This window comes from Trichechus manatus, unplaced genomic scaffold, assembly GCF_000243295.1.
Source record: "Trichechus manatus latirostris isolate Lorelei unplaced genomic scaffold, TriManLat1.0 scaffold00090, whole genome shotgun sequence".
Taxonomy (NCBI): domain Eukaryota; kingdom Metazoa; phylum Chordata; class Mammalia; order Sirenia; family Trichechidae; genus Trichechus; species Trichechus manatus.
In genome coordinates, this window is record NW_004444026.1 from 1,384,155 (window position 1) to 1,411,199 (window position 27,045).

The 27,045-nt window shown below is 37.9% G+C and overlaps 1 protein-coding gene across 1 annotated transcript in view; it reads right to left on the minus strand.

The window, feature by feature from the left end:
* Nucleotides 1-27,045, minus strand: part of ZMAT4 (zinc finger matrin-type 4) — a 365,911-nt gene that overhangs the window by 227,367 nt on the left and 111,499 nt on the right. The window lies entirely within an intron of this gene.

Below are 27,045 nucleotides of genomic sequence, written 5' to 3' on the forward strand. Positions count from 1 at the left end.
CTTGAGGTCTTTAAGCCTGGAGTGGATAATGTATTTAATTGCCCTCAAAAGTAAGAACAGGTGAACAGAGAGAATAACATAAGAATCAACTGTGATGAAGAGCTAGGTCCCCTGCCTTCTGTCTCACTTCTGCTGCCCTGCCCTAAGGACCTGGGGACAACACCTCCCTGGGAACCTGGTACACGCAGCACCCCTAAGCTAGGCCTTTTCCTCTGCTTTTCCTGTACTAAACCAAAAAAACCAAATCCATTGCCATGGAGTCGATTCCGACTCATAGTGGCTTTATAGGGCAGAGTAGAACTGCCCCATAGGATTTCCAAGGAGCGGTTGGTGGATTCTAGCAATAAGCTATCAAAAAGAATTCTCTTGGGTCATATACCACAAGCAAGCAAAAGATATTGTATGCAAATCTGGACACTGCTCAGAGCCCGTACTACATGCCAACAGGCCTATGCAGTGGAGCAAATAAAGCCACACCTCCCGTGGGATTAGCAGGATCCTAGATTTTTGACTGTACTCAGACTCCCCTACCCCATTAGTCTATGCCCATCATGAGGAATCCGATCCCTTCTTAGTTATATCTTTCCTGTACTCCTTTGCTCAACAGGGGCCCACCGAACTCCTACCACCACCAAAGAAGACTGCAGCTCTGATTTCCAAGTTTCTACCTGAGGCGGGATGGCAGAGTGAAAGAGCATGAATAAAGCAGTCAGAAATTCAGAATCCTACTTCCAGGTCCACCACTTCCAGCTGTGTGATAGTGGGCAAGACATTTACTCTAATTTGCATATAGTCAAAATAAGTCTCAGTTTCCCCATATGCAAAAAGAATATAATATATATTAGGGCAACCATGAGGATAAAATAAGACAATGCATATGAAAAATTGCAATCTGCATAGTGCTAAATATTTCTTACTACTGACTGCACCAATCGCTAACTTTAGCTCTAAACAGGTTTCTATAACATAAATTCTTTTGAATCCGTTTCTACCTAATTCCAGTCCCTTTTCTCTTTTCTTTACAGAGATTATTTCCCTCTTTTCAAGGAGTTGGTTCCACTTTGCCTTTATTTATATTTTGAGTTCTAGCCAGTCTCCTGAATGATGGTTTATCTTTATGAATTAGTCACAAAGGCAAAGTGATTTTCAGAGAACACGGAAAGTTACATCTTGTTTATAGGATATATAAATCCTCTCTGTCTGGCTTCTCTTGTTCATCACTTTGTTAATTCCTTTATTCTGCCTAGAGCAAGACCGTGCTTTTAAACACTCCCTGAACACTTTTAAGGCCTTTAAGTGGGTTTAAAAGTGCTAATAGAACATGAAAAGTATTACAGATGTGTGAAAGTACTAAAGTGCGATTTTGAAACATATTGTCAACACGTGTAGCTTACACAGTAAATTTTAATCAATGGTTATCTGGAGTCCTTTTTTGCCTGGAAGATGGGTAGGACAGAAAATAGAGTCATATGGGGACAGGCGTCTGAGGATTTCAACATCATTGTTCACCTTCTGCATGTTTTGGGGGATGACATGGTGCGGGCTACCAACTTTTTTGTTTTTTAACCCCAGCACTGTTAGAGTATTTTATACATATCATCTCATTTAGTTTTTGTAATACTTTCTTTTTGCAAATAAACATGCTGATTACCAAAATCTGTATACATTTTCTGCCGTTTTGGTTTTTTGGAAGTAATATCACACACAAATAAAATTTTGCTGAAGATCATTCACAAGTGGTTGCAGCAGTACATCTACAGGGAACTGCCAGAAATTCAAGCCAGATTCAGAAGAGGACATGGAATGAGGGCTATTATTGTTGACGTCAGATGGATCTTGGCTGAAAGCAGAGAATACCAGAAAGGTGTTTACCTGTGTTTTATTTACTATGTAAAGGCATTCAACTGAGTAGATCATAACAAATTACAGAAAACATTGTGAAGAATGGGAACTTCAGAACACTCAATTGTGCTCATGCAAAAACTGAACATAGACCAAGGGGCAGTTGTTTGAAAAGAACAAGAGGACACTGTGTGGTTTAAAGTCAGGAAAGGTGTGTGGCAGGATTGTATCCTTTCATCATATTTATTCAGTCTGTATGCTGAGCAAATACTGCAAGAAACTCCACTAAATGAAGAAGAATGGGGCATCAGGTTTGGAGGAAGACTCACCAACAACCTGCGATAGGCAGATGACACAACTTTGCTTGCTGAAAGTGAAGAGGACTTGAAGCACTTACTGATGAAGATCAAAGACTACAGCCTTCAGTATGGACTACACCCCAACATAAAGAAAACAAAAATCCTCACAACTGGACCAATAAGAAACAAAGACATCGATGAACTGAGAAAAGATTGAAGTTGCCAAGGATTTCATTTTACTTGGATCCACAACCAACACCCATGAAAGCAGCCGGCAAGAAATCAAAAGATGCATTACTTTGGGCAAATCTGTTGCAAAAGATGTCTTTAAATTGCTAAAAAGCAAAGATGTCCCCTTGAAGACCAAGGCAGGCCTGAACCAAGCCATGGTATTTTCAATTTCCTCATATGCATGAGAAAGCTGGACAATGAATAAGGAAGACTGAAGAAGAATTGATGCTTTTGAATTATGGTGTTGGCAAAGAATACTGAACATACCATGCTTTGCCAGAATAACGAACAAATCTGTCTCAGAAGAAGTACAGCCAGAAAGCTCCTTAGAATCAAGGATGGTGAGACTTCATCTCAAGTACTTTGGACATGTTATCAGGAAGGACCAGTCCCTGGAGAAGGACATCATGCTTGGTAAAGTAGAGACTCAGAAAAAAACAGGAAGACCCTCAATGAGATGGATTGACACAGTGGCTGCAACAATGGGCTCAAGCATAACAACGATTACAAGAATGGTACAGGACCGTGCAGTGTTTCGTTCTGGTGTACATAGGGTTGCTATGAGTCAGAACCGACTCTATGGCATCTAACACAACAAGGGGTAGTGTGAATGTGAATTTTAGAAATTGAGTTGTTCGCGTATCTGAATTAGGTGACTTCAGACGTAAATTAAAACGCCACTCTAAATTAAACTAAGATTTTCATTTCTACTCTTCTAAAAAAACCATTCAGTTTTTTGTCAAAGTTTTACTGCTTGAAAAATAAAGAAGGCAGGGGTCAGGATTCTAACTTGGAAAAAGAATTACTTCGTGCTTGTTAAGAGTGTTTACGCAGCTGGCCCCAGTGAAGGTGACTTGTTCAACAGGAAGGTAAGAAATAGGACTGATAATGTTAAATAAAGTTAAAACCTACAAATAACTTCATAGGCAATATAGGTATATATCAAGTCTTAGTTCCACATCCTGAATCTTAGATTAAATCTTTGCTCACTGGGATTTTTCCACTGTATTTCTGGTAGTTCGTTGTAAATTTGAAATTAGGTAGGGACTAAGTTTGTTAAAATAAGGAGGCAGATCACAGCTACAAAGGTCTTAACTGTTTGTAACACAAAGAATGTAGAGATCTGGGCCTTAGCTTATGTAAATAATCTTGCTATCTTAACTGCTCTCAGGCAACTCATCTGGTTTCAGATTTAGAGCTGATTCAATCTTTATACTTTCCTATCTAATGGTCAGCTTTACATTTCAAGGATTTCAACTAGGTTTGACTCAGCCTGCAATCCATCACTAAACCTCACATCAAGAATGTTTATGTATCTCACTTTAGAAATATTGTCTTAGTCAAACCATATCAATAAGATATTTGCGTTAGGCTAGAAACTGATGTTAAGAAAGTTTGTAGTTTGACAGCTCCTTGTAAATTTCTCCTGCCTCCCCTTTCACCCTTTTGATGTGAAACAGTTTGACTTTATTTACTCTGCTTGTTATGTACCCCACTGTTCTACCTGCAAGGCAGAACACGTGCTGCAGTCTGTTTGAATGCCACGTGTTTCTCCATTTCACAGAATAAAATTATTCCTTCAATAAAATTTTTCATTTTAATTTATATCAGAGCATCAGTCTAGTACTTACACTAAGACAGTAGTGGTAATATTAAGAATGCTTCTATAGTCAAAAAGATAAAAATGAACACTTGAAAACCTGCAAGACGCTGAACATGGACACAGAGCCCAGACTGGTGAAAAGATACACACACTCTGGTAATTGGTGAAAAGACAAAGTGGTAACAGTGTGAGATCAAATTTTTAATTTTGCATTTGTAACCATAAAAGAATGTCTTATTATAGTTCCTGCATCATCAGTGTACTCAAAGCCTTGGATTTGCAGGGAATAAAATCATGGAAAAATTGGAAATCCCATAAAGTAGCTTGTTTTTGTGGCTGTTTTTTTGTGATTTTTTTCCTCTGGTTCCTAAAGTATTGTTTCTTTAAAAAAGATCCCTTCCAGAAAAGTAGGAACTCACTCAGTTATTTAATTACAGTTTGAAAAAACTAGTAAGAACCCATTAGCTGAAAAGAAAAGGGAGAAAAATGATAAGCTCTCCTGTGAAATCATTAGTGATGAGAGATGTTGGCATTTGAGGCTTATTAGTGCTTTTGTTCATTAAAGGCCATTTTTCTCCTTCAGCTGCCCCAGCCTTCAGTTTTGATGGAAGAATGACTGACTACATTACACTTAGTGCCCTTGCCCAAGAGGATGGGCAAACAGAAATAGAACAGTAACAAATACCACCTTATTCTGGAATGATGGTGGAGTCATTCTAGTTCACCATTTAGCTGTTTCCCTTTTTTTTTTCTTGATCATCTGTTTTCCTCTCCCACTGCCTTCTCCAGGTTGCACAGGCTGGGCCCAACCCTTTCCCCACCCACACGCTAACCTTGCTCTCAGGCAGGAAGTAAAACCTGCAGAGTCCACTTCTCATGGGAGGAATGTAGGGTCACACTCCTAGTGAGTCTGACTCAAACCCAAAGCTGCTTCCAAATTATGCTATTGGTGCAATGGGGTAAATCCCCCCAAGAGATATGTTGAAGTCCTAATCCCAGGTACCTGTGAATGTGACCTTATTTGGGAATAGGATCTTTGTGGATATAATTAGTTAACATGAGGCCATACTGGAGTAGGGTGGGTTCTATTCCGATATGACTGCTATCCTTATGAGAAGAGACAAAGAGACAAACACAGAGGAAGACAGCCATGTGTCATACTGCTACTAGCCAGTGAATGCCTGGGACCACCAGAAGCTAGAAGAGACAACAAGGATTTCTCCTCTAGAGCCTTCAGAAAGAGTAGGACCCTGCCAACATCTTGATTTTGGACTTGTATCTTCTAGAACTGTGAGAGAATAAAAACAAATTTTGTTGTTCTAAGCCTCCCAACTTACGGTACTTTGATATGGCCTCCCTAGAAAACTAATACCATTGGTAAAGGGAAATAAATTCCCAGAAGAATGTGCCTGGGCACCCTACAGCTTGCCCTGCCTCCCGCCCTTGGGCCGTCAACATCAGGGTGTTGCATGGGGGCCTGCCAGTGAGCCCTCTCCCTTCTTCCTGGCTCACTCACCTCTTTCTCAAGAGGGGTCTCTGTGATCGCCTACATCCAGTGTCTTCTTCCAACTGGCTCCTGTCCACGTTTAACTACCAGAAATTTCTTGAAATTTGGTTCAGTAATCCCTCCCCTTTGAATTTATTCCAATAAAAAAATATTTTCCACTACATTTAAAATGAAATTGGAGCAAAGATACTCATTGCAGCATTAGCTAAATAGGGACAATAAAAGAAAGAAAGAAAGAAAGAAATGGGGACATCTATATGTTTGACAATAGGACACTGGTTAAAACAGCTAAGATGGAACTCTTAAGCTGGAAATTGAAAAAAATACTTTCTACATAATGTTAAATGAGCAATGCTAAACCAACCCTAAATTGCATTTATGGCATGATTACAATTATATAAAAAATGTGTAACTGTATCAATAAGAAGTGGAAAGGAAAAAGAAAAAAAAAAACATGACTTACCAGGGTTGAGGAGGAATGGATGGTTTTAGTGTTCTACTTCTACAGCAAATTTGCCAGTAATACACAAATAATAATAATAATTTTGCAAGGCTCCAGTCATTGTAGTTCCATGTTAAGTACACTTTTTACCCACAATTACTGTAATTAGTAGAAAGCATCACTGATCTGGAAAGCTTTTAACATATACTGGTATAATTGACCACATTCCCATCTACTCTTGTTAATGTCTGATCAACATTCAAAATGCACACTTTTTCATTGCAGTACTTGATAATTACATGCGCCTACTTAACCCAAGAGCAATACACATATCTCAAATTTTAGAACTTAATTTGGGTACATTGAAGTCTCAGGACAAATATGTGTATTTTTCACAACGTGGTCACTTTCATTTTCCAGGTATGAACAGAGACTCCGGGCAGGGAGGCAACTGCGATCTAGGGTCCAGCCTGAAAATCCTGGAATAAAAATCACTGCTAAATAAATAATAAGTAAATAAACAACAACAACAAATCCTTATTACTTTGTCAAAGATCTCTTAATATCTAAAATTTACATTGCTTTTAAGGGCATAAAAAGACAAACTGCCAACTGAAAGGAATTTTAAGAAGACCAAAAAAAAAAAAAAAATACCCCATATGTTAAATGTATATATTACAGAGTTCCAGAAGGGAAAAAAAAAAAAAAAAAAAAGGACTACTTCTCTAAGAGGAAAGACATGAAAAAGAAATAACAATCTCTTTCAATTGCACCGAGAGTCAATTCCAGGCTATTTCTTGCATTAATATTTGCATTTTAAGCAAAGTCATTACTTTCATTCAAACCACATCAACTTTAAGCTTCTCAGAGAGGCCAGAAATTACCAACTCTTCCATTTTAATTAAAGCCTTTGCCTCCAGATGCTGAGCATTGTACAGAGGCAGACCTATCTGCAGATTAGTGTCTTTTGCTAAAACAATCTCCTGGCACTCAAAGAATAGTCTGAAGTGAAAATATAGGCCAGCCTTCTCTTTGGGGGATAAAGACTAAGGCAAGCCTCTATTTCAGACGTATTGCTGTGAAGGAAGAGGACGACGCACATAGAAATAGAATGGCCTTGTGCTTCACCTAAACAACAATCTTCCATTATCAAACATACCTTAAAAAAAAAAAATCACAACTCAAATTTGCTTTCTGGTCTCATAAAATGAGGAGATAGCAAAGCAACTTTGTATTTGCATAATGCTCTAAACAGCCTTCAAAGTCTCTTCACATTTCTCATCTCATTTTATCCTTAAATCACAGTTGTGAGGCTGGCAAGAGAGGTGTTATCTCAAATAAGCTTTAAGAGTCATCCCTGATTTCCTAGATGAGTCTCCACCATCTTATTTCATCGTAGGTATCTAATTATACCTCTTCCAGAAACCAGCTAAAATAAGCCAAGGACTGTAAGAAAAAGGAGAAACCTGGAACCGACTGGTAATTTCAGAAGGGTGATTCTCACATGCCACCCATTTTAAGGCATTTCTGCTAGTTCTGGGGTCTAGAGGAGCCACTTGGGTGGGGTAAATACAACAAATTTCAAGGGCCTAACTCATGGAGGTGTTCTGAGAATTACCTGGTTGACCCAAAATAGGGGCTGCACCTCACAGGAAGAAAGAGAGGATACGCTGGCAGAAGCCACTTAACAATCTGTTGACGGAGGACCCAAAGGCTGAGACCAGGAAAAGCTGTAGCACAATTGCACTAAGAAGTCAAGGTTAAGGCAGACACATCAAATAAGAAACTACAAGTGTTGGAGATTTCCTCTGATGAGTGGGGCTCTTTCCCAAAGTGGTGCACTCCTGATTACCACAGGGAGGAGGTTGCACACAGAAGCCAAGAAGGGAAGATGGGCCAACTAAGAGTCTAGGAAGAGAAGGAAGTGATCAGACTCTTCTGCCAGACCTGCTCAAGGTTCCAGGCTCCACCCTCCCACTCAGGCTGCCTGGCTACTGGCATGGTGATGAGAACTTAAATGATCCAAGCTCCTTTGAGCTAACACCTCTCCTGCCAGCCTCGCCACTGTGACCTGAGGATAAAATGAGATGAGAAATGTGAAAGGACCTTGAAGGTTGAGAGCATTACGCAAATAGAAAGTTGCTTTGTTATCTGCACATTTTATGAAGTCTGATCAGAAGATCCTAAAAGGATTTAAGTGTACTATGAAACCAATCGCTCCTTGGAAACCCTATGGTGCAGTTCTACTCAGTCCTATAGGGTCACTACGAGTGGGAATCAACTCCACGGCAACGGGTTTTATGAAAGGATCAGGAGCCCTAGTGGCACAGTGGTTAAGAGCTCAGGCTGCTAACCAAAAGGTGGCAGTTCTAATCCACCAGCTGCTCCTTGGAAACCCTATGGGGCAGATTTCCTCTGTCCTATAGGGTTGCCATGAATTGGAATTGGCTCGACGACAATGCTTTTGGTTGATGAGAGTCCCTTGGTGGTGCAAATGGTTAACATGTCCAGCTGCTAAAGACTGAAGGTTTGCATCACCCGGAAGTGCCTCAAAAAAAAAAGGCTGGCAATCTATTTCTCAAAAAATCAGCCATCAAAAACCCTATGGAGCACAGTCCTACTCTGACACACATGGGATCGCTGTGAGTCAGAATTGACTTGATGGCAATGGGTTTGTTTTTTTATTAAAGGATCAAGGGGCCATGTGGCAGAACTTAAAAGTCTGTTCTGTCATGGATGGGTAGAGTCTATTAAAACTGTAATATAAAAGACTTTCAAAAAACTCTGAAAGAGGAGAAATCAAGCAATACTTTGAAAAATATTTACTAAAGTTAATAGAAGTAGGTTTTAAATGGCACATGTTTCATGCCATTTAATTCAAGAAAAATAAACTGAGGATGAAAAGCCAAGAGATGAAATAAGACAGCTAATTGAGATGAAGATGATACTGCTCGAGTTAATAAAGTAAGGAAATTAAAAATATTATAGATAGCTTTTGAAGGTCTTAGAAGCAGTTCAAGAGCAGAATAATCCTGTAGACCACTGGGGAGATCAAGATAGAGGTACTTGCTAGAATGCAGAGAAAAAGATAAAGAAATGAAAAAATGATAATAATACTGGAGATCTTACATATGAAAAACTAGAACAAATACAGTATGGCTTTAATGGCAGAATAGAGAGACAAATGGAATACAAGAGAAAGTCCCCAAACAAACCCCATAATTTGGCAACAAATCTGACCATGTGCAACGAGAATGTTTTCTAAATATCAAAAGAAGCAGCACTGATAGATATGGCTATAAAAAAAAAAAGTGTTCTTAATGTGAATCTTACACTCATGTAAGCGGCATATCACAAAGTAGGAAAAATATTTGCAACGTGTAAAAGAAACACGGTTTAACTACTTTCAGATAAAAAATGCTCTAACAAACCAATAAGAAAAAATAGTCAAACAATATAAACCGGTATTTTACTAACACAAATAGCTAAAAAACATATAAAAGAAATTCTCCCAAACTACCCCTTTCATCTTTTTTTAATTAAGAAAGATATAGTTTCACCTATAAAATTGGCAAAGATTTACATAATATTCATATCCATGTTGGTGAAGATGCAGGAAAGCTTGTACATAACTTACAGGCATGTAAATTAATATACACTTCCTAGACAGAAATTTTGTAATATACATCCAAAAGGCAAAACGTTGTTTGACCCAACAATCCTACTTCGATGAATTTATTTTAAGGAGGCAATCAGAGACATGCATTTCCGTTTCTTTAGAATAGTGAAAATGAGAAAAGAAGTTAAATGTATTAAAATTAGGATAGATGCTATGATATATCTATATGATAGATAAGAGTCCCTGGGTGGTACAAACAGGTAAGCACTCAACTACTAACCAAAAGATTGGCAGGTAGTTCAAACCCACCCAGAGGCATTTGGGAAGAAAGGCCTGATGATCTGCTTCTGAAAAGCCACAGCCTTGAAAACCCTATGGAGGACAGTTCTACTCTGCACACTTGGGGTCAACATGAGTTGGAATCGACTAGATGACAACTGGTTTTTCATTTTTTATTTTATTTTATTTTTTTGGTTTGCTTGTATGATAGACGACCGAGCAGCCATTAACGAGCTTAATAATAATATCCAATGATATGAAAAATATCCACGAAATATTACTAGGAAAAATAAAGGCAGTTCAAACCAGAATATAGATGATGCCAAACTTTTCAAACAAAATACACAAGTGTGTGTGTATGCATACACACACACATATACATGGAAAAAAGGCCTAGAAATGAACACACCAAAGGATTAACACTGTTTATCGCGGATTACAAGTTATTTTAATTTTTCTTATAGATGCTTTTTCAACTTTCCAAATTCCTTAAGATGCCTAATTATACTGGTAATCACAGGGAAAAATCATAATTTTAAAGATTCGTTTCAACACTCATGATTTATTGTTCTAATAGTCCTACCTTAAGATGATGAACGCAAGCCTCAGAAAGACCAAGAAACTTGCCCAAGATCCCACAACCTGTAAATTCTCAGAAAACCAGGAGTACATTTGTTTTGGTCCCAGTTGTATCTCCATTATCCCTCAGAATGCCTGACACAAAGTAGGAGCTCAGTAAAGATTTGCCAAGTGAGTGACCGAATGCATGAGTGAAGGAATAAGGCAATCCTAGAGCCAGAGTCCAAGACCCTTGATTAAATAAGATAATTGTGGGAAAGTGTTGTGAACATTTCAAGGCGTCGTTGTTATAAATCCCCTTCCATTTCAGAAATGAAATCAAAGCCTTCGCCCAACTGTGTCCATCTCTGAGCCCTACTGCTGCAGTGAGGGTCAGAGAGAAGCAGGGAGCCTGCAGACGGGACAAAGTTCACAGTAACAATTCCTGCAGGCATTTTCCAGAGTGTGCACATTGGAGGAAAAACTCTCAGCAGGTGAACTGAGGTAGACTGAAGGTGAAGTATAAACTGAGGAATTTCTGCAAGTGGCACAAAAGCCGAGACTCAGGGGGACAGAAGTGCTGACTCAGGCACCGTGGCACATGCAGCTCTAGCTCGCTGGAGAAGAAGATGTTTGAGATAAGGCAGAGCTAAACTCCTCAGCTATTTCCAAGAATCCAGACCCACCAGATACTAGCTTGGTAATGTCTCTTTCAACTTAGGTCAGACATGTAAGCTGCTGTGGCCCAGGGTCAGATGTCCCTCGTTTTTAATCACAGGATCCTGGTTGAGTTTCCTCACCTCTCTACACATTTGTGCTAGCCTCTAAATTAGTTGCTCATTCGGGGTCTTCTGCCTGTATATGCCAGTCAGTCAATTTTTCAAAAGCAAATATGATACGCTCAAAGTTTCTAGGATAAGGTCACTGTATTTTTTTTTCCTTAAAATTCCTTTATTCTTATTTCTCCAACACTTAGTATCATCCCCATACATAGCACCCTTCCCCCAAAAACTCCACTCGGTGAGCATGACTTTCTTGGGTTTCTTTCAATCCCTATCCACTTCAACTACTCATTTATTCATTTAAATTCTTAATGAGTCCTGTCTGTGTAACTCAGATTGCCATGAGTCAGAATCGACTAGATGGCAACAAGTTTGGTTGGTTTTAGTTCCTATGTGCCAAGCTTTGTGAATACAATATTAGACCAGAGACACATGGATCTTGCTTCCTCACACTTATATTCCTTGAAAGTGGGTATCTAGTATCTTCTCCACTCTCCCCTAGAATGTCCCTAGAAGCCACTACTCCTACATGAAATTGAGAACTGTGAAAGAATCATGTTGCTATTGTTAGGTGCCGTCAAGTCAGTTCCAACTCATAGCAACACTATGTACAACAGAACGAAACACTGCCCAGTCCTGTACCATCCTTACAATTGTTGATATGTTTGAACCCATTGTGGCAGCCACTGTGTCAATCCCTCTCCTTGAGGGTCTTCCTCTCTTTCGCTGACCCTCCCTTTTACCAAGCATGAAGTCCTTCTCTAGGGACTGATCCCTCCTGATAACATGTCCAAAGTACTTGAGACTAAGTCTCACCATCCTTGCTTCTAAGAAGCATTGTGGTTGTACTTCCAAGACAGATTTGTTTGTTCTTCTGGCAGTCCATGGTATATTCAATATTCTTCACCAACACCACAATTCAAAGGCATCAATTCTTCTTACATCTTCCTTATTAATTGTCCAGCTTTCACATGTAAAGGAGGCAATTGAAAATGCCATGGCTTGGGTCAGTGCACCTTAGTCCTCAAAGTGACATCTCTGCTTTTTAACATTTTAAAGAGGTCTTTTGCAGCAGATTTGACCAATGTAATATGTTGTTCGATTTGACTTCTGCTTCTATGGGCATTGACTGTGGATCCAAGTAAAATGAAATCGTTGACAACTTTAATATTTTCTCCATTTATCATGATGTTGCTCATTGGTCCAGTTGTGAAGATTTTTGTTTTCTTTATGTTGAGGTGTAATCCTTACTGAAGACTGTAGTCTTTGATCTCCATCAGTAAGTGCCTCAAGTCCTCTTCACTTTCAGCAAGCAAGGTTGCATCATTTGCATAACGCAGGTTGTTAATGAGTCTTCCTCCAATCTTCATGTCCCATTCTTCTACATATAGTCCAGCTTCTCTGATTACTTGCTCAGCATTCAGATTGAATAAGGATGGTAAAAGGATACAACCCTGATGCACACCTTTCCTGATTTTAAACCACGTAGTATCCTCTTGTTCTGTTTGAACGGCTGCAGGTTCTGCATGAGCACAATTAAGTGTTCCGGAATTCCCATTCTTTGCAACATTATCCATAATTTGTTAGGATTCACACAGTCGAATGCCTTTGCATAGTCAATAAAACACAAGTAAACATCTTTCTGGCATTCTCTGCTTTCACTCAAGATTCACCCGACATCAGCAATGATATCCCTTGTTACATGTTCTCTTCAGAATCTGATTTGAATTTCTGGCAGTTTCCTGTTGATATTGTAACTGTTTTTGAATGATCTTTAGCAAAATTTTACTTGAGTGTGGTATGAATGAAATTGTCTAATAATTTGTGCATTCTGTTGGATCACTAACACCAGGTAGCTGTCTTCCAAATTTCTTGTCATAAATGAGTTAGCACTTCCAGCATTGCATCAATTTGTTGAAACATCTCAATTGATACTCTGTCAATTCCTGATCCTTGTTTTTGGCCAATACTTTCAGTGCAGCTTGGACTTCTCCTTTCGGTACTGTAAGTCCTTGATCATATGCTGTCTCCTGCAATGGTTGAATGTTGACTAATTCTTTTTGGTACAGTGACTCTGTGTATTCCTTCCATCTTCTTTTGATGCTTCCTGCATCATTCAATATTTTGTCCATAGAATCCTTCAATATTGCAACTCAAGGCTTGAATTTTTCTTCAGTTCTTTCAGCTTGAGAAATACCGACTGAGTTCTTTCCTTTTGGGAAAGGATCATAGAACAAGAAAAACAGATCGTATCTTTGGAAGGAACTTTAAATGTCATCTTGTCCCAGTATTAGGAAAAATAATTTTTTGCCAGAAAAAAAAAAGTATACGGCAAGTTGAATGGGTGTGTGGTACTTATGAGTGTGTAAACATGTTTGTACTAGATCTATACTTCTGTCTGCCAACCCAAGGGACTACATCAATGCATTATAATTTTACATCCAAGTCTTGCAACTCAAAAAGTTAAATTACCACCAAAGGGTAGAGAAACACTTTTTCTGTGGTGAGAGTACAGAGCTAAATATGTCTACATGATTTCTGTGCACTTCAAGCAGAATCACATGAGAAATAAAGGAATACAGGAGGATAAATAATGAGAGATACTTCATTTAGGCCTCTCTTTTGCTGTTTCGGGCAAAAGAAAGAAAGTGATATTTCCCAGAAGCCTCTTGTAACAAAGTTGAAGTTAGAAATGAGAAAAAAATAAACGCCAGCATGATCCGTGATTAAAGTCAGAGAGGTCTGGGTGATTTCAAGTAACAACGCCATCAAATCCTTCTGAAATATAAGAGCTTAAACAACATGAGCCAGTCCTGGGCTGTAACTTCCCAAGGTCTCTTGGTTTCTCTTGTAAAATTCATGGCTGGATTAAGATAAATTTAACACTTTATAAAAACACCACTGTGTGAACTCTTTCAAGGTTAACTCTTCAACTGCCAGGGACAAACACTAGTGCAGTCACCACCCATTTGTTTGAAGTAAGGTTCCCTCTGTGAACAATGCACACAGGTTCGATAGAGTCCCTGTCCTAGTGAGATGTATGAGCAGCAGGAGCAAGGCAGGACAGTCACCCCACAACCAGTGACAACAGCAGCAACAAGGTGGGCATGTGCTATTTCAAGGCTGCTCCAGCGGCCTCTTTACTTTGTATAACATGTACACATTAGTTTTTCTTCTCAGCCTATAACTCTGTACTCGTTGGCATGGAGTATATCATTATTGTCAGATTGAACAATGTTCTTATGACTGAATCCTCAGTTTTTTGTTATTTTTGTAGTCCTGATCCAGCCCCCAATGCACCTTAAAAAATTCTAACAGGTGGTTCCTCTAAAGACAATGGTTAACTATTTAAATAACCAGGTGTCTTAGACTATGAGACAGAACTCAAACGGACCTCACTTTAAAAAAATCAGTTGCAAAACCAAAAAATGTATGAAAATAACACAGTAGAGACTATTTGCCTCACAACAGGATTCTCCATCTTACAGAGAATTTTTTTTTTTTCCTTACTTCAAGTAAGTTCCTATGGTGCACTGGAAATATGACTTTATTTTCAAAGACTTTATGCCCATACTATTTTCAAGAATACTTCTAGGCATATATCACTTGTAGAATCTGAAAAAAGTAATTAGGACATTTTATAAATAATATTTCACAATGTAAAGCTATCTGCACAAAATAGCATGTCCATGTCTTGCCACCCTAGTTTTCCCTGTCATTTGAGCTGGGTTTTTGCATACAAAATTACCCAGCTAAACAAAGCAGGGCCAGGAGTCCTCAACAAGTGCTGAAATCAGTAGGGTGCAGCTAGAATTAACTGCTAGCGGAAAAAGAGGTTAGCAGCTTTGTTTTACCTAGTAACAGGGCAACAGAAATTTTTTTCTCTTGAATTCTGTCTTGCCAAGTCCCCAGAGTCAAGAACTCAGAAGCACATTTTCATTTTCCAGCAATATTCATTTTGTTCAGTACTCTTTACAGACCTGAAAGGGGAACACGTGTGGGGCTGCCAACTGCAGCTCTGCTCTCACCTGCAACTCAACCGCCTCCTGCTTTTCAGTCTCTCTCTTCACCTGCTCAAAGTCCTGGATCTTAGTCTATTTGCAGGCTGCTTTGGACTGATGGCATGATTAAAGAAAACAGAGAATTTCTGAAATAATCCCTCTTCTCTATACAAGTGGTCAGTATTTTTCAACTCTCCCCAAGTGTTCCCTGAGTTCCTATGGCACACCTTCCCTCAGCTAGAGGGACCAGAGAGAGACACAGTAGAGAAGAGGCAGCAGGTTTGCCTTGCTAGAGGCTATGGGATGCAGAGTGGCCCCCTTTGGAGACAGGACAGCAGGAATTCCTATGTGCTATCTCATTGCCTGACCCTCTGCATACAGGTCAAACCTGGTGCAGGCCTCTCCCTTCTGATAGTCCTAAAAGTTCGATCCCTGGACCACCAAAATCAGAATCACAGGGAGTTTGTTTAAAGGACAGACTCCAGACCTAAAAATAAGAATTTGGTAGAGATGGGAGACTGGGAATTGGGTTTGTAACCAGCTCCCCAGGTGGTTCCCAGACAAGTGGATTTCTGAACACCGCAGCATTACTTTGCGTCCTCTCAAATCCTCCCCTCTCACCTCCATTTCTATGCCTGCCAGGCCCAGATTTGCAGAAAAGGAAACAGGCTGAGAAAGCTATCTCCCAGCTTCAGCTGGATGACACTTTAGCATGAGGCAAAGTCAGGAAAAAGCCAGTCTCCAGGGCGATCTCTGAGGGGCCGCGCAGAGCACTGAGAAGGGCAGAGCTTGAGACAGGCCTCTTTCTGGCAGGGCCACTGCTCTGATGTCTTCCATCTATCCAACTCCATGAATGCCAGTTTTTAGTTCTCAGAATCTTGCCTGTCCCTCCGTCTCCCAACTTCATTCTCTTTCTAACCGCCTTCACAGCATCTCCCTCTAGCTATGGTACTATCCTACTCAAACTCAATGCTTCCAAAGAGAAGTCACCATCTCCCCTCCTAGGTCTAATCCCTTTTTCAGTGTTCCTGTCTTTGTTGAGAGCACTGGCATTCTCACAGGCAACCAGGCACAAAACTAAGTGAAGGAAAAATACTGGGATAAACCAACCAAGAATTTTAAAATAAGCATGATAAATATATTTAAGGAGTTAAGATATCACCAATATGAAACAGAAATGTGAAATCATAAAAAAAAAAAATTTTAACAGAAATACTAGGTACTAGGATTATACATCATGATCCAGTGAGGTTTATTTGGTTGAACATATGAAAATATATCAATGTAATATATCACATTAGTAGAACAAAGGATAAAATCATATAACCATCTGAATAGATGCAGAAAAAGCATTTGACAAAATCCACCACTCTTTCATGATAAAAACACTTAACAACTAGTAAGAAAAATGAACTTCGTCAACTTGATAAAGGTCATCTATGAAAAACTCACAGCTAATAGCATACTTAATGGTGGAAGATCTGATATTTTCCTCCTAGGATCAGAAACAAGACACGGATGTCTACTCTCACAACCTCTATTCAACATTGTACTAGATGTTCTAGACAGGGCAGTTAAGCAACAACAAAAAAAAGAAAAGAAAAAAAAAGTCATCTAGATTGGAAAGGAAGTAGTAAAGCTATCTCTATTTGCAGATGACATGATCCTAAGGGATCAAAAAAAAAAAAACTACTAGAACTAATAAATGAGTTCAGCCAGGTTGTAGCTATAGTTCAGCCAGGTAGGTACAAGATCAATAAAGAAAAATCAGCTAAATCTCCATACACTAACAATAAATAATCAAAAAATAAAATCAAGAAAACAATTCCACTTATAATAGCATCAAAAAGAAAAAAAAAAAACTTAAGGACAAGCTAATTCTAAAATTCATTTGGATCCAGAATAGCCAGAACGATCTTGAAAAGAACAAAGGTAGAGGAATCATATATCCCAATTCCAAAACTTAGATATGACATGAAAAGCACAAGCAACCAAAAAAATAAAGGAGAGAGAAAGAAAGAAATTGGCCTTCTTCAAAATTAAAAGTTTTGTGCTTCAAAGGAGAGCATCAAGAAAGTGAAAAGACAACCCATGAGTGGGACAAAATATTTATAGGTCATATATCTGATAAGGAACTTTTAGCCAAAATGCATGAAAAATTCCTACAGCTTGAAAATAAAAAGACAAATAACCCAATTAAAAAATGGACAAAAGATTTGAACAGATATTTTTCCAGAGAAGCTATACAAACGGCCAATAAGCTGGTGAGAAGATGCTCATCATCATTCGTCATTAGTGAAATGCAAATCAAAACCACAATGAAACATTACTTGATAGCCACTGAGATGTCTATAGTCAAAAAGGCAGACAATAACAAGAATTGTCAAGGATGTGGTGAAACTAGAACCCTTGTGCATTAACAGTAGGAATATAAAATAGTGAAGTCTTTTTGGAAACACTTTGGCAATTCGTCAAAAATTCAGAGTATCACATAACCCAGAAGTTCTAATCCTAAGTATACACTCAAGAGAACTGAAGACATATATACACACAAAAACTGGCACATGACTGTTTATAGTAGCATTATTTATAATAGCCAAACTGTAGAAACAATCCATATGTCTACCAACTGATGAATGGATAAACAAAATGTACTATATCCTACATTGGGATTTCATTCAGCGATAAGAAGGAACGAAGTTCTGAGAAAGGATGCAACATGGATGAACCTTGAAAACATTATGCTAAGTGAAAGAAGTCAGACACAAAAGGCCATCTATTGTATGATTCCATTTATATGCAATGTCCAGAATAGTGCAGTGGTTAAGAGCTTGGCTGCTAACCAAAAGTCAGCAGTTCGAATCTACCAGCTGCTCCTTGGAAACCCTAGGAGGCAGTTCTACTCTGTCCTATAAGGTTGCTATGAGTCAGAATTGACCTGACGGCAATCGGTTTGGTATTTTGGTTTTTTCCTATTCTTAGATTTCTTTTTCTTTTTTATAGGGTTGGCAAGGAACTCCAATGCTAGGCTCATAAGTAGCAGTGATAAACCAAAATACAAACCCATTGCCGTCAAGCAGATTCCGACGCATAGCAACCCTATAGGACGGAGTAGAATTGTCCTCCGGGATTTCCAAGGAGCAGCTGGTGGATTCAAACTGCTGACCTTTTGGTAAGCAGCCAAGCTCTTAATCACTGTGCTACCAGGGCTCCAAGAATAAGAAAGGAAGAGATAAAATTCATATTTGCAGATAATATAAACATTTATTGAGAAAAATAGGAAGAATCAATAGACCATTAGAACTTGTGGGAGAGTTCTGTCAATCTGACGAATATGAAAATGCACTACCCAGATCCCCCTTCAATGGAGAACTTGTTGCACCAGCTGCTGGGAATACCATCAGGAGATAGCCTTTAGCTGTCAATCCTTTCAGGGATCTCCTCAGCTACAGAGGTTGGCCTGGCCCAAGATCAAGCCCTTCCCAGGGTAGCCCACGTTCAATGACTGACTAGGCAAGTGCATAAAACTCCAACTATTTTTGGCCCAATGTAGACCAACTCCAGCAAGATCTTTTGGCTCCTGAGCTCCCACAGGGTCAGCTGAGGCTGTCATGCATGGAGCACAGCTCCACCTCTTCCTCAGATCAATCCTGCTTCCTCCTCCTCCTTTCACAGGTATTGATCCAAAACACACTCCCTGATAAACATTCTGCAAGATAAACTGTCTCAGAGTTGGCTTCCTGTAAAACCTAAACTGCAACAGAAAGGTTTTAGGATTCAAGACCCAAAAGAACCAAACCTGCTGCCGTCCAGTCAATTCCAACTCATAGCAACCCTACAGGGCAGAGTAGAACTGCCCCATAGGGTTTCCAGGGAGCAGCTGGTGGATTTGGACTGTTGACCTTTCAGTTAGCAGCCTTAGCTCGCCATAGCTCTTAACCACTGTGAGAAACCTATAAAACTAATATTATTTCTCTATACCAGTAATAACTGAGTAGAAAATACAATTTTAAAAAATGATGATATTCACAGTAACAACCAAAGTTATAAATTATCTAGAAATTAAACACTAATACATAGGAACATGGTGGAGAAAATATTTGAACTCTAATAAAGGATTTAGAAGATGATCTGAAGAATTCAATCAATATTCCATGCTCCTGGATGAATTAATTCAATATAAATATTGCCATTATCCCCCAAATAAATATATAAATTCAATGCAATTCCAAACAAAATTTCAGCTCCATTTTAAAAAGCTTACTGTAAAATGTATGTGGGGAGTAACAACTCACACATCACTGAATCATCCTTAAAATAAGAGTAAAGGTAGGAGAGCCCTACTAGAGATTGTCATTTTACAAAGCAGTAGTAAAAAAAAAAAAAAAAAAAGGTGATATTAGCATAAGAACAGACCAGTAGACCAATAAAAGAGACTAGAGAGCTCATTATTTTCAGGATGTTTTTATTTTCATATTTTATTAACAACTCTGACATCAGAACAGATCCTGTAATTGAAGGCATGTCCTCGTTTAATTGAAGTTTTCTTCCTTCCTTCCTTTCTTTTTCTTTCTTTTTTGTTCCTGAGATGGGGTGTGCCTTACAATTAATGATGTCTTAGATCTGATGAAATCTAGCACAAAGTTAATAGATACAAATGTAAGATATTTTTGTGACCAGATGTCAGAAAGGACTTTAACAAAATGTCTAAACACTAGGTAAAGAGCTAATAAAACAAACACATAAAAACAAAAACAAATGTTGATGAATGTTACTACATAAAATTTAAGAATATCTGTTCAGTGAAGAATAAAACAGATAAATAGATAGCAGACAGATTTGTAGTGTCTAAAATAGAAACATGTATGCCTGGAATATACAATACTCTCTTGCAAATCAACTAGAAAAAGATAATTTCCATAGAAAAATTGGCAAAGGGCATGAAAGTTGATTTACAGGAGGAAATGCAAAAAGGTAATAGGTATTTGAGGAGACGATGAAACCATTAGTAATCAGAAATATGCAAATTAAAACAATAAGGAAATGCCATTTATACCTTAGATGGGAAAAATTGCAAAGCTAGATAACGTCAAACATTGATAGGAATGTGGAAATTTAAGAACTCCCATCCGTGCACTGTTGAGTAGTAAGAAAGTAGACTGCAAAGCAGTGTAGCACTATTTAGCCAAATTTTTACGTACATCGCTGTTGTTAGATGCCATCTAGTTGACACTGGACTCATAGTGACCCCATGTGACAGAGTAGAACCTCCACTCACAGCAACCCCATGTGACACAGTAGAACTGCCCCATAAAGTTCCAAGGCTGTAATTGTTATGAGAGATTGCTGGGTCTTTTCTCCTGCAGAACTGTTGGGTGGGTTCGAACTGCCGACCTTCATATCAGCTGCTATCCAAAAGGTCAGCAGTTTGAATCCACCAGGCGCTTCTTAGAAACTCTCTGGGGCAATTCTGCTTTGTCCTACAGGGTTGCTATGAGTCAGAATCGACTCATCGGCAATGGGTTTGGTTTTTATACATAAGAGTAATTCTTCTTCTGTGTATCTCTAACAAATCTTACATAGGACGGTGGGAAGTTATGTACAGGAAAGCATGCTGCAGTGTTACATGTTGAGGTGGTAAGTTGGAGGCCATCTGAGGGTCCGTCCCTAAAAGTAGACAGGTGAGCAGTGTGGCTGCACATCATCAAGTACTACACAGCATTTAGAAGCAACATACGTTGATGGATCCTAAAACTAACGTCCTGAGGAAAACATACAATTTATTGTACCATATCATTTACATAGCTTTTTAAAAACATGCATACAAAATTTTAGTACCTGTTTTGCAAGAATAAATATAAACAAACTGAGATACATTAGGGGAGGGTGGTGGAAACGTGAGTGGGGTGTGGAGATAAAATGCCATAAATAAACAAATAACAAGAGAGACATGTTGCATGAACCAATTTTAAGACTGCACTCTGAACTGGGAACTTTTGGTTAGCAGCCAAACACTTAACCACTGGTGTTAGGTTTTATTGTTTGTTTGTTTTTGCATATGGCTAGCCAATCATTTCAGCACTTTTTATTGAAAACTCTATTATTTCTTCAATGAATTTCCTTTACATCATTGTTAATCAATAGACCATATATGCATGAGTGCATTTCTGGCTACTCTATTCTGTCCCGTTGATTTATTTGTCCATCTTGATGCTACTACCATACTCTCTTGATTATTGTAGTTTGAAGTCAGATAGTGTTAGTCCTCTAACTTTGTTCTTTGGTTTCAAAGTTGTCTTAGCTATTCAAGGTCCTTTGCATATTCATATGCATTTTAGAATCAGCTTGTCAATTTCAAAAATAGACAACAGGGATTTCGAGAAGAATTGACATCTAAACAATGTTGAATCTTGTGATTAAGGAATATGGTATATCTCTCCATTTATTTAAGTCTTCTTATTTTCCCTCAGCAATGCTTTGTAGGTTTTAGTGTATAGGTATTGCACACATTCTTTATGATTTATCCCTAAGTGTTTCATACTTTCTGATGCTGTTGTAAAATGGTATTGCCTTTAAAATTCAGTTTCTGATTGTCACTATATATAGCAAAACAAATGATTTTTTAATATAAATCTTATATCTTGAAACCTTACTAAACTCACTATTAGTTGTAGGCATTTTTTGGTAGACTCTATAGAAGTTTCTGTGTATACAAAAACACGTTATTTGTGAATAAAAACAGTCTTATTTCTTCCATTACAATCTGGATGGACTTTGTTTCTTCTTCTTCTTTTTTTTTTTTTTTTCTTATTATACTGTCTATAACTTCCAGTATGCTGAGCAAATAATCCGAGAAGCTGGACTATACGAAGAAGAACGGGGCATCAGGACTGGAGGAAGACTCACTAACAACCTGCGTTATGCAGATGACACAACCTTGCTTGCTGAAAGTGAAGAGGACTTGAAGCCACTTATTGATGAAGATCAAAGACCACAGCCTTCAGGATGGATTACACCTCAATATAAAGAAAACAAAAATCCTCACAACTGGACCAGTAAGCAACATCATGATAAAAGAAGACAACATTGATGTTGTCAAGGATTTCATTTTGCTTGGCTCCACAATCAACGCCCATGAAAGCAGCAGTCAAGAAATCAGAAGACGCATTACACTGCGCAAATCTGCTGCAAGAGATCCCTTTAAAGTGTTCAAAAGCAAAGATGTCACTTTAAAGATTAAAATGCACCTGACCCAAGCCATAATATTTTCGATTGCCTTATATGCATGCAAAAGTTTGACTATGAATAAGGAAGACTGAAAAAGAATTGATGCCTTTGAATTATGGTGCTGGCAAACAATATTGAATATACCATGGACTGCTAGAAGAACAAGCAAACCTATCTTGGAAGAAGTACAGCCAGAATGCTCATTAGAAGCAAGGAAGGCGAAACTTCATCTCACATACTTGGGACATGTTATCAGGAGAGACCAGTCTCTGGAGAAGGACATCATGCTTGGTAAAACAGAGGGTCAGTGAAAAAGAGGAAGACACTCAACAAGATGGATTGACACAGTGGCTGCAACAAAGGGATCAAACATATCAACGACTGTGAGGATGGCACAGGACTGGGCAGTGTTACATTCTTTTGTACATAGGGTCACTATGAGTAGGAATCAACTGGACGGCACCTAACAATAACATACCCTCCAGTATAGTGTTGCATAGAAGAGGTGAGCATGAACATGCTTACCTTGTTCCTAAACTTTGGGGGAAAACATTCAGTATTTCACAACTAAGTATGATGTTAGTTGCGGGATTTTTATAAACGCCCTTTATCAAGTTGAAGAAACTCCCTCTAAGTTTCCTGAGAGTTTTTATTAGAAATTGACGTTGAATTGTTCTTAAATGCTTTTTATGCATATATTTCAATAATCATACAGGTTTTGTTTCTTCTTAAATTTTTAAGTGTAGGTATGGTGAATTACATTGATTGATTTTCAAATGTTAATCCTACCTTGCGTTTCTCGATAAACTTGGTTATCGTGTATTATCCTTTTTATACATTGTTGTATTTGATTTACTAATTTTTTAAAAGAATTTTTTGCATCTATGTTCATGAGGAATATAAATTTATAGTTTTCTTTCTTTTAATATCTTTGTTTTTAGCATTAGAATAATGTTGCTGGCCTCATAGAATGAGTTGGGAAGTATTCCATTCTCTTCAATTTTCCGGAAGAGTTTGTGTACAACTGATAACATTTCTTCCTTTAATGTTTGGTGGAATTTTCCAGTGAAGCCATCTTAGTGTGGCATTTCTGGGATGGCTTTTAACTACAAATGTAATTTCTTTAATAGACATAGGGCTATTCAGGTTATCTATTTCTTCTTGAGTGAGCTTTAGAAATTTTTCTTTTACAAGGAATTTGTTCAATTTATTTAAGTTATAGAATTCATTATCATAATGTTCATAATATCCCTTATTATCATTTTAATATCTGTAGAATCTGTAATGCTCATTCCTGATATTACTGATTTGTGTCTTTTCTCTTTTCCCTAATTGGTCTGATTAAAGATATATTAATTTTATTGATCTTCTTAAAGAACCAGCTTTTGCTTTCATTAATTTTCTCTATTTTTTCTGCTTTCTATTTCATTGATTTCTACTCTATATATTTTTTCTTTCTTCTGCTTTAATTGAGATTAATTTACTCTTCTTTTTTCCAGTTTTTTAAGGAAAAAGCTGAGACCATTGATTTGATACCTTCTTTTCTAATGTAAGCAATTAGTGCTGTAAGTTTGCGGTAGGCATTTTTAAAGTCTCTATTTCATGAATCACAGATTGTTAACATTGATTAGCGCATTAAAAATTGTTATGTTCTACTTTTGCATTTTATAGCTAAGGAAACATAACAGCGTCTCAGAATTAATTTGTATAATTCCACTGCTGTTAAACAACCTGTAAAATCAATTTTGCAACGTTACATATTTTTATACACAGAAGCACACTCTAATCTTTTGTTCTATTTTAATTTTTAAAACTGATTTCAAAAATTGCATTCTGCATACTCATTCTTGGACTTAGAATAGCCTTTGGTCAAACACAATCCCAATTTTCTTCAGTTAGCAAAACCTGTGTTTAATACATCTATACTAGGCCCCAGAATGCTTAAGGAAGAGGAGTACTATCAGACATACTGAATCCAAAAGAAGATCAGTAAGTGGCAGGCTGAAGAAGAGCAGCTGAATGAATTCTGACCGATCGGTTTGGAGGCAAGAAAACAAAATGAGGAGGATAAAGGAATGGACATTGATGGAAGGTGACGCTGAAATTTCAAAAAGAATAACCAGAAAGGGCATACTGGCTGTTCTTTCTTTTGGTAGAATTCGTTGTGGTAACAATAACTCAACTAAAATAATCTATATGCCAAATGACTTATGCTGGTGGTTTTTGACCTCTGTACATCGTATGCCTCAAGGTTCATAGAATGAATGAATTAATTAATTAGTCATTGATTGCCATGTAATTCTATATACTATATGCAATATATTATCATATATTCTATATACTGTCATAGAATTCTATATATTCTATTTATATCATATATCCTGCTATAATCCATCCACCACCTGTCTGGCAGTTTGTTGTACTGTGGTGGCTTGTGTGTTGCTGTGATACTGGAAGCTTTGCCACTAGTGTTTCAAATACCTGCAGGGTCACCCTTAGTGGACAGGTTTCAGCTGAGTTTCCAGACTAAGACAGACTAGGAAGTAGGACCTGGCAGGCTACTTCTGAAAAAACTGGCTAGTGAAAATCTTATGAATAGCAGCCGTAGTCCATGGCTATTTAACCATAGCTAAAATATCACAGGACTTCTTTTTTTTTTTTTGGGGGGGGGGCACAGTTGGTTTAATTTAGTGAACGAAAGCTAAGAAAATTAATAGGACCCCAATATTAGTTAATTTTCTCCATCACTTTAGCTCAATTTCATAAATTCACTCTTAGCTGAGAGGAATAAGATTTCAAATACCGGGAACTGGATTTAAATGCGACTTAGAATCAACATACCACCCCTTGTTGAAGTTCAGAAGAAAGGACTGTGTAACGTAGAACAGATGGTTGAGTTTAAGGCACTAATTTTTACTGGATTCCTAATTCAGCAAAGAGGAAAGGAAGCAGCGGGCACAGCCTCCCCTCCACTGCTGTGTTTTGTCATGTAAATTAGAAACTACTGCAGTGGGCTGTCGAGGAGCTGAAGACAGTTAAGCCTTCCATACTTTTTCTTTTTTTAATAATAGTCATAATTTTTCCACCCTTATTCATCAGTCTCCAAAATTTTAGTACATTTATATGAAACAGCCAATCAATCACCAGGTGGAAAGAAGTGGGGCAGGCTTACCTGAAATCTAGTTAAGAGCTGGGGGCAGGAGGGAAAGGACTATGCACGTGCTGCATAATCATGTGGTGCCCAAAGATGTCAGGATGAAAACTTCATTATTGTCCTTGAGAAAATGTCCAGCCTGAATACATGATTACACTGGTTAAACACTTCTCAGTGGTCTTGGGCTAAATTTATATATGCATATTTATCTGTGGGCTGACTTTTGAGGAGAGATTTTGAATCAAACTTAGGTTGTCAAAAATGACGAGGGTAAGGAAGAAATTATAGAATATTGACCATAAGGTTTGAGAAAGACAAGCAGTTCTCTTTCCTTTGCTTGAACTTCAGTCTTGAGACAGTGTGACTAACTGATAGACTATATATAAATCAGTTCAAATCAAGAGGCATTTTTTGGACACCTACTATATATCCTGTCTTGTTAGAATATAGGAAATTCATACATTGCCCTTTGCCAATGGGGTTTTGGTTATGCTGGGGTATGCTGGGGAATTATAAGACTGTATGAGTTGGAATTGACTCAATGGTAATGGTTTTTTTTTTTTTTTTTTAAAGACTGTATTTGATAAATTGCTTAAATGAAAATATTAAAAGGGCTAAAATATATGGTGAAGACAATGAGAGCTATGAGAGATCAGAATGGGAAGAAATCAGTGTTCTGGAGCCACTAGGGAAGAGTTCATAGAGGAGTAAGTCTTGGAATACACATAGAAGAGTTATTATATTTGAGTATGCAAAGGGGAGCCATTGATGTATTCCAAGAATTGGGGAGGGAATAAACAAGCATACTGAAGCAGGAACATGCATCTGTGACCTTAGGATTGTTAGGCGGGAATTATTCTGTAGCATAGCGTTGTAGTTAAGACTCTAGTGTCTGTAGTCACAAAACCTGGGTTCTATTCTTAGTTCCATGTGACTTACTAGTTGTGAACCTTGTACAAATTAATTTTTTTTTTAACCTCAGGTGCAGAGGGTTAAGTTAATCACTGGAGGGCAGTGGGTTTGGTTTTTTTGGTTTTTTAACAGTGAAATACAAAACAATAAACTTCTAGAAAAAAAATAGGAGAAAATCTTTGAAATCATTAATATGCAAGGATTTTTTTAGATATAACACTAAAAATACAATAAAAGCACAATTCGTAAAAGAACAAACGGGTCATTTGGACTTAATTCTCTTCTCCATAAGACACTCTTAAAAGAATGAAAATTACAAAGCACAGACTGGGAGAAAATATTTGCGAATCATATAGCTGATAAAAGACCCATATCCATAATATATAAAGAATTTTCAAACCTCAATAATACAAAAAGAAACAATGCAATTCTTTTTAAATACTGCATTCCTATAAAGAGGTCCTTATGTACCTGATTCCTAAAGACATTAATATAAACTCCATTGGGTCTTTGCCCTCAAGCATTCATCTGTTGATGGACATTTGAGTTATTTGCAATTTCTATCTATTACAAGTAAAGCTATTATGAA